Genomic DNA, 8050 nt, shown 5'->3' with positions numbered 1-8050 from the left:
GGTCAAAGGTCTCTCCACTGGCCTCGCAGTGCCCAAGGCAAGCTCGTAAGAAAGCTCCTTGCTGATTAGCACTGCCACGTACCCATCCAGAGTGGCCTTCTGTCTCGCCTTGGCCTCTGTGTACAGGACAAGTTTACAAACCACACAGGGAGGCTCTTCCTGCAGCAGAGCTGAGAGGCGTGGCGCCTGCGGTTTGCAGGCCGACCTCCTGTTTCCCAGGTAGCCCTGCACAGCCAGTCTTCCCCGTGTCCACGCAGCAGCCCCCAGGCTTGAGGATCCCAAGTTCAAGCCTTTCTCCCACTCCCAGCCGCCCGTCCCCTGGGTTAAACTACCTGCTCTTCAACTGTTATTTTAAAGTGTGGTTATGAATCTCCTGGCCACCCTGTCTCGTCTTTGAACCCTTAAGTTGGCCCCTCTGGTGAAGTAAGCTTTCACCTGAGAGCTGAAAGAGCCGAATGAAGAAGCCCTGGCTGGGCGGCTCAGTTGGTTGGAACACCGTCGAATACACCAAAAATTTGCAGGTTCAATCCCTGTTTGGGACACATATGAGGCAACCAATCGATGTTTCTCACTCTCCCTTCCTCTCTCTTTAAAATCAATAAAAAAGTCAAGAAACATATCCTTGAGTGAAGTTTAAAAAAACAAGACCAGAGTGAAGTAGCTTCTGGAGGACGGGAGGCAGGTGCACAGGCCCCGAGGCAGCAGCTTCCCCCTGTTCCTAGGATCTGCTAGGATCAGAGGTCCCGGTAGAACATGTGCCAAGGGAAGTGGAGTCAGAAAGGAGGTGGGAGAGGCCACAGGTTAGTCTGGTAGCTCTCATCAGTAGATAAGGGCCTACTGTAAATTTCCCAGGACTAGAAGGGACATGGTTAAATTGTTTTTTAGAGACATTGCAGTGGCCGCAGGGTGAGAATGGATTCTGGAAGAGGCGAGAGATGACATGGGAGGAACTGCTAGGTGGCCGCTGTGGTTTGGGAGCTCTGCCTTTTAGCATGTTCTGGTGTGTAGATGTGGGGAGCTCAGGGAGACAGGAAGTCTCAGGCAAGGCGAGGGGCACGGAGGGGCTGATCTTAATCTCAAGGGCTAACATGATTTTCCTTCTCATGTTTACCAAGTGCCAGACACTCTTTTACATGTTTTAGGGCTTTAATTCATTCAGTTCTCACAACCACCCCTGAAATAAGGCTGTCGTAAGGATTAAGTTCCCATGCTACAGCTAAGAGGTAAGAGAAGTAGCGACAGGTGGGAAAGCTGGGGTACAGCTGGAGGAGATTTTGGTTTTCTAACTGCTGACCGCACACTCTTGTGAGGTCTCCCATCTCTGTGCACAAAGCCTCCAGAATTCCCCTCTGAGGTCAGTGTCATAGAAGGTCAAGGGGACTTTCTGGATGGTGGCAGTGTCATACACACGTGGGTCTCAGTGGCCCCAGAAGTAACCCCATCATGTCAGAGTCGAACATAAGGGAGCAAATCTATCAGAGGAGGGGATCAGCCATTGATGGGGAGCCATCAACGGTTCCACAGTCCCCTTCAGCTGTTGGCTTGATACTAATAATGAAGATAATGTGATTCGTGCCCTTGGTCTCCGAGGCCAGGGAGAGCCAGAGCTCGTCACCGGGCTCTAAATTGGTAGACAAGCCCCTTGGAGAACTCCTGGGCCTGATTAGTATTAGGGATGGGTTTGGAGGACACGTTTATATGCACATGTTCTTGAAACGTTCCCATTGGACACATCCTTGCTTATGAGTGTTAATCAGAGCTTCCAGATCGCAGCTTGAATTGAATGGGAAATGAGTTGACATAGGTTAATTCAGTGGACAAAAGGGACTGTCCCTCCTTGAAACCTCATTGGCTTCCAAGTTTGGGCAGCTGGACAAGGTCCAGGGCAGCACCTGGAGTCTAGATTGGAAAGTATCCCCACCATCACCTTCCAATTCGCCATGCTAGAGTCTCCCTCTTGGCTCCCGGGTCTCTTAGGTTGATTGAAGGGCAGGATGGTGAGGTGAATTCTGAATATGCAGTCCTAGAATTTCTGGGCTGGCCTTGACCTGCTCTGAGACCTCAGGGAAGTCATCCAACCTGCCTGGGTGTCAGGCTTACCCTGAGGAAATAGGAATGAGAAGACCGAGGTGTTGTACAGAGCTGGCGTGAGCATCGGCAGATTGAGTGTTAGCTAAGGACCCAGCGTGGACGGGCCCACCGACGAGCCTTGTCTCCATGTGCACAGCTCTCTAGTAGTGTGGTTCCATCACTATCCTCAGGGCACACCTGCTTTGGAAAAGTGCTCCCTCCTGGTTGCACCCCATGGCAGAAGGCACAGGGGTGTCTCAGGTGCCCTGGGGCTGGGGCTCTGGGCTTTGAGAAAAACGAGGTCTTCCAGATCATTGCCAGGCCAGCCCCTCCAGGAATGAAATGCCAGACACCAAGGGCTGCAGGGGCTGGCTGCGCCTCGCCTTTGATTTAACCAGCAGAGGCACGAATGCAAGAAGCCTGCATCTACCCTGTGCCAGGGTCTTTCACAGACATCGAGTACTGGGATCCTGCAGCAGCCACAGTCGGGGCTCCACCCACACCCCCCTCCAGGGGAAACTTCACCATTTCAAGGTGCCCAGCTCTTAGCGGGCTGTCAGTCCCACCAGCTCCCAGCAGCACCTGCATCGCCCCGTCACTCCTTGGAGGGCCGCCCGGAAGCAGCAGGAGCCCACTTGGCTGCTCTGTGCAGACGGCAGAGTGCCGAGAAACAGCCTCAGTTGATGGACGCCGGAGGATCGATTCTCCAGCTCCAGTGCCCCTGGCGGGACAGCTCTGAAGTCTGACCTACACAATCTCCCAAACTGCCCTGCAGGGTTAAGCCAAAGTCACCTCTGTGGGACTGCACTTGACATCATAGCCTTGTGTGGCCTCCTCCTGTCCCCAGACCCTCTTCTCCACAACCACACCAATGATTTTAAGCAAACACTTTCATATGAATCATTCCAGCATCTGCCTCTGGAGAACCATTCAAAGACAGAATCACATTCAGATCATAAGTGTTTAGCACCTACTCTCTTCAAGGCACTGAGTTAGGAGACTTTTAAAAACACACACAACACATTCTCTCATTTAATTCTTACAATTAACTTTTGAGGGGGGCATCAGAGGTAAGAAAACTGGGCTAAGAGATTTAAGCCACTTACCCCAAACCACACATCTGGCAAAGGATGAGCTTCTCAGCCTGGATGTCCAGGACCCCTGTGTCTGCCTCTTTCACATGGTGGGGGTAGGGTGGGGAGTGGAGGATGGGAGTGAGGGGAGCAGGTGGGAATGGGGGTAGGATGGGGGAGGAGATGGGGGTAGGGATGTGGTTGGGGAGTTGGAGGTGGAGGATGCTGCAGGAGGGAGGCCAAGAAGGTTGCTGGGTCAGCTGCAACCACAGAGCCTAACTTCATCTGTTCTATATATTGGAGTTTCCATGGAATGTTTTCTTTCTTTTTTATTTTTTATAAAAGGTTCTGATTTAAAAAGAGCAAGTTGAAAAGCACTGTGTTGTATCTGCTTTGTGGGACAGCTGGGAAAATTCAGTGAAATAATGAATGTGAAGTACTTGGCACAGAGCTTGGCACACAGCGTACAGCGATGAATTTTAGCAGACAAGATTGTATATCTATAACATGCACTCTCTTTTACATGGGCTCATTATAAATACGCCATCTATAATTTAAGGAAACAAATAATTTATATATGCTCAGTAGATGAATGTCTAGTTGTTAGAAATAAATTATGGAAGCATGCAAATATGCATTATTTCTATGTGTATATTTAGGGAGTGTGGATACAGATGATTTGACTCGAGGTGCATGTGTGGTTTCCAGGATGCATCCCCTTAAGAAAGGGGAAAATTTACTTGATATCCCCACCTCATCCCTACCTTCACCTTCCCCCCACTTCACCCTCATTGTCTGCTAAATATCTGTCAGGAAGTCCAAGGAATTTGGCCTACCATCACCAGCTCATTCCAGCCCTTTGTCAAAGGCTTGGTGTTTTTTTTTAATCAAAGGGAATTTCTAATTCACTGCAGGGCCCAGTTTGCTGAACTTAATCTGTTTGTAATGCCACTTGCCTGAATGACATGGGCTGGTGTCTGGCAGAGAATAAAGTGGCCATCTCGCCTGCTTGGGGTCTGTGCCTCAAGAAGCCCCACGCACTTGGAAAGGTGTGAGCGCTGGAGAAGCCCTCTGCCGCTCGGGAGGTCCGCCAGGAGAGGTGTTCGGGTGAGATGTGTTTGAGACTAGATGGACACCTACCTGAAACTTACCCAGGGAAATGGAATGAGTTCATTTCATTCATTCCACTCTTTCTTCAACAAACATGTATCTGACTTTATTTTAGGATGGAATGCCTAAAAATGACTGACATGTGGTCCTGTCCTCCAGGAATGGCTAGAGTGGTGAGGGATCAGCTGGGCCAATAGCACGTGACAGCCACCAAGGAGAGATACACAATGTTCAGGTCAGGAGAGGAGAAAGGACTGGTTTTCCAGGAAGAACCAGAGAGCTTCCCTGGGAGACAGCATTTCAGCTGAAACTAGTCATGATCTTTCTGTTACTAGGGGCTTAATCCCAGTCACCAAGTAAACGTAGGCAGAGGTAGAGATTCAGGTGCTGCAGGGCCCAGGAGAGTTAACGGACACAGAAGCCAGTTTAAAGGCCCTGAGGCGGGTTTCTCTATGTCTCTGGGCTTTGCTTTGCTTTCAAGTTTCCCCTTGGGCACATTTTGATCCTCACTGGTGTGGCCTGGGCCTTGTGCCTCCCTGGGCCAATCCCTGATTCCAAGGGTATAGAATATGCTGCCTGGACAGGCTTTGGATGCGAGGCCATCCCTGCACCTGGAGGGAGGAGAGAGGGGACACATCAGCCCTTCCCAAACTAAGGTAACCGCAGAACTCTCTTTAAGGGTCATTGTGAGCCAAGCACTGCTCTGAGGATGAGGCTGCGTCAGGACAAGACAGAACCCCTGCCCTGGTGAGCTTGCAAATGAGAAAAACACACACAGGGCCCATGCAGTTAGTGCACATACTCAGGAGCAAAGTGAACCTAAGAGTGGGGGCGCTGGGAAAGGGGCAGTGGCTGCTCCATTAAAAAGGGTTGCTGGGCCCTGGCAGTGTGGCACAGTGGTTACAGTGTCGGCCCAAGCACCCAAAGGTTGCAGGTTCGATTTCCACCTGGCTGAGGCGAGTGTGGGAGGCAGCCAATCAATGTGTCTCTCTCACATCGATGTTTCTCTCTCTCTCTCTGCCCCTCCCTCTCTCCCTCTCTCCCTCCCCCCTTCCTTCCCTTTTTTCCACTCTCTATAAAAATAAATGGAAAAATATCCTCAGGTGAGGATTAACAACAACAATGACAAAGAGTGTTGTCAGGAAATGTCCCCTGGAAATGGAGACAGCATTGCATAGAAGCTGAAGACGCAGAGGCCTGAGCCCACTGAGTCTCTGGGCTATGAGGGAACGGAGCAGGGGCAGAGCCACTACCACGGCTCTGGGGCAGGACAGGGCTTGACGGCTTTGGGGGCAGCTGACATCCCCCAGCTTGACCCTAGTGGGTGATGGGGAGAAGGGCACATCGGAGGATATGGGGCACGCAGAGCATGCAGCCCAAGAACCACAGTGAGGACGTCCGCTTTTATGGTCAAGGCAGTAGGAGCTGCAGGGACCGAACTTGCAGTAGAGGGGATTCCCAGAGGAAAATCAATATGCACAGATCAGAGATCCTGGGGAGAGAAGACAAGAGACGTCCTGGATGGAGCATGAATGGCCACATGGGAGAGACTGTCCCTGACACAGGGGATGGGACAAGACCAGATATGACCAGCAGCTGTGTAGGCTAGACTTTGAGAGAGAGACTGGTTCTGGGTCAGAGCCACGATGAGGAGGGCACACGAGAGGCACCACGTGCGGCCCACACTGTGCTCCAGGCCTGTCACCAGACACCCTTGAAGTTTAAGAGTGTCCTTGTGGAGGCAGGAGAAAGCTCCCAGAAACAATTGCTCCTCTAAGCTTCCCTCTCAGGAAAGTTGCAAATATTAAAATGACCACTCAAGGAGAGCAGGATTTGATTTCAGGTTTAATTGAAGGATGTTGTGCAATTGTAAAAACTGAGAGAGAGTGGGGAGAAAATTTCCTGGAGATGATTTCATTTCCATTTCTTTGTACCAACATGGCAAGCCGCACATTAAAAATGCCAGCTGAGGAACACTGCACATCGATGACTGTTTCTTTCCCTTCCCAGGAAAGGGAAGATGGCGCTGAGATTCGCTTGGCAGGTGACAGTGTTATGAGCATCGGTGAGGCACTGAGGTTGGCAAAGCACTGCCCACCCGTGCGTGTGGTCAGCACAGCAGCAGCGGCTCACACGGAAGTTTCCCTCCGCATGGAGAGTGCGGGGCAGGGGCTCAGGGAATCAGTCACCTGGCAGGCACGTGACTCAGCAAGCACCAGGGGAACCCATCATCGTGACACATACTGGGCCAAGCTCTGGGGTGGCTCGGCCTCTCTTATGTGCCAGGATGGTCACAGAAGCCAGAAGACCTGGACCCAGCCTCCAGGACAGAATGACCGTGACAGTGGCAGAACCATGAGCTCTGACCTTACCTTTGTATGTGCAGAGCCTCTTGCATCTGGGGGAGTGCTGTCCCCTGCGCTAACCCTTCCAGCCCCCCCGGCAACCTGTGCACGGGAATCCATCCAGATCCGCATCATTTTGGGGTTGTGATGAGTAAGACTTGGATCTTGTCTTAAAGTTCTGGACCACCCGATGCTGCCCAGCTTTCTACCAGCTTTCTCGGCTTCCACTTTCCTGCTAAGAACTGTGTTTTGCATAGATTTAATTCTCAGAATAACTTATGAAGTGCTGTTACATTTCCTATCTTTAGATTAGGACATCGAGACAGATTAATTGAACTGCTTCAAAGTCGCTTGCAGTTGACCCCTGGCAGCCTGGCTCAGGAGGCCACATCTTGAACCACACAGCTCCCTGCCTGGTGTCTGAGGTCAAGAGCTGAGTGTGACTACAGTTTCCAGTAGAGGCATTATTTGTAATCCTCACTCGAGTTCCTGAGAGCTTTCACCAGTAGCCCGCTCTCAGAGGTGGGAATGGACGTGGACACGCTCCACCAACGCGGACAGCAGGGCTCGCTCACGCAGCAGGTGCCGGAGCGGGTCCCACCCCAGTTCCCTCTCAGCTCCTCCCAATGCGCTCAACCTCTGTGCCCCACAGGACATGGCATCTGCCAAATTGCATCCGAATGCATCCGGATTCATCTTGACTTCTCTCCCCCCAACAGAACCCTGAAGCTTCAGATGGGGCAGAGGGGGTTCTCAGATGCCAACTCCAATCGCCACTCTTTTTTTTTTTTTTTTAATATATCTTTACTGATTTCAGAGAGAGGAAGAGAGAGGGAGAGAGAGAAAGAGAGAGAGAGAAACATCAATGATGAGAGAGTCATCAATCGGCTGCCTCCTGCACGTAACCATACTAGGGATCAAGCCCGCAACCTGGGTACGTGCTCTGACCAGGAATGGAACTGTGATCTCCTGGGTCATAGGTTGATGCTCAACCACTGAGCCACACTGGACGGGCTCCAATTGCCACTCTTGAGGCTGAAAGCTCTTGGGAGAAGTGAGGTCGCCAGCATTTCTACATCTGCATAGGAACGACCAGTCTGATCACAATTCAGTTAAATGGGTACAGTGTTGATCAAGAAAATGGCCTCAGGGGGCTACCGAGTTGGAGTAAAATTAGCTCAGCTTGAACAACCAGTCAGTTATGTGGCGATGGGGGTGTTCCCTGTGGCGGAAAGGACACAAGACACAGAGCCAAAGCACCTGGCTTCCCATCCTGGCCATGCCAACTGTTCGCTCAGCTCTGAAACTCTACTTCCTCAACCCTACAATGGCCATCACCCCATCTGCACGCAGGTGCAGAGGCCTCTGTGAGGACAAATATGGGAAAGTGCCCAGGGCTCCATCTGCTCAGGCAGGTGCTCAAGAAATGCACTGGCTGATCGAGTGCAGCCA

This window comes from Miniopterus schreibersii (assembly GCF_964146895.1).
Source record: "Miniopterus schreibersii genome assembly, chromosome: 17".
Taxonomy (NCBI): Eukaryota; Metazoa; Chordata; class Mammalia; order Chiroptera; family Miniopteridae; genus Miniopterus; species Miniopterus schreibersii.
This window is presented reverse-complemented; position numbering follows the sequence as displayed.